Source organism: Aptenodytes forsteri, unplaced genomic scaffold, assembly GCF_000699145.1.
Source record: "Aptenodytes forsteri isolate BGI_AS27 unplaced genomic scaffold, ASM69914v1 Scaffold192, whole genome shotgun sequence".
Taxonomy (NCBI): domain Eukaryota; kingdom Metazoa; phylum Chordata; class Aves; order Sphenisciformes; family Spheniscidae; genus Aptenodytes; species Aptenodytes forsteri.
In genome coordinates, this window is record NW_008794891.1 from 589,467 (window position 1) to 589,945 (window position 479).

The following is a 479-nucleotide window of genomic DNA, read 5'->3' on the forward strand; positions in this document are numbered from 1 at the left end:
TGTGCCAGCTACTAAGAAGGAAATTAACTCTATCCCAGCCAAAACCAGGACACCTACCCAGCTGCTGGAGCCCAGCCTAGGATGCCCCAAGACCTGGGGGTCTCTGTCCTGGGACAATGGATGTGCCTGCTGCTTTCCCATTTGCAGGTTCAACCCTGAAGCTGAGTGTGTATCCCAGAGACAACACACACACACACACACACACACACACACACTGACTTGGCCTCACAACCCACACACACACACACACACACACACACACACACACACACACACACACACACACACACACACACACACACACACACACACACACACACACACACACTGACTTGGCCACACAACCTGCCATGGACAAGGTGCTGCCTTCAACAGCACCCACATATACCCAACAGGACTCATAAATATGTAAGTACAGGCAGCCATGGGCATTCCTGAATCCCTTGAGCACCAGCACAGCCCCTCTGTCCATCCAACAC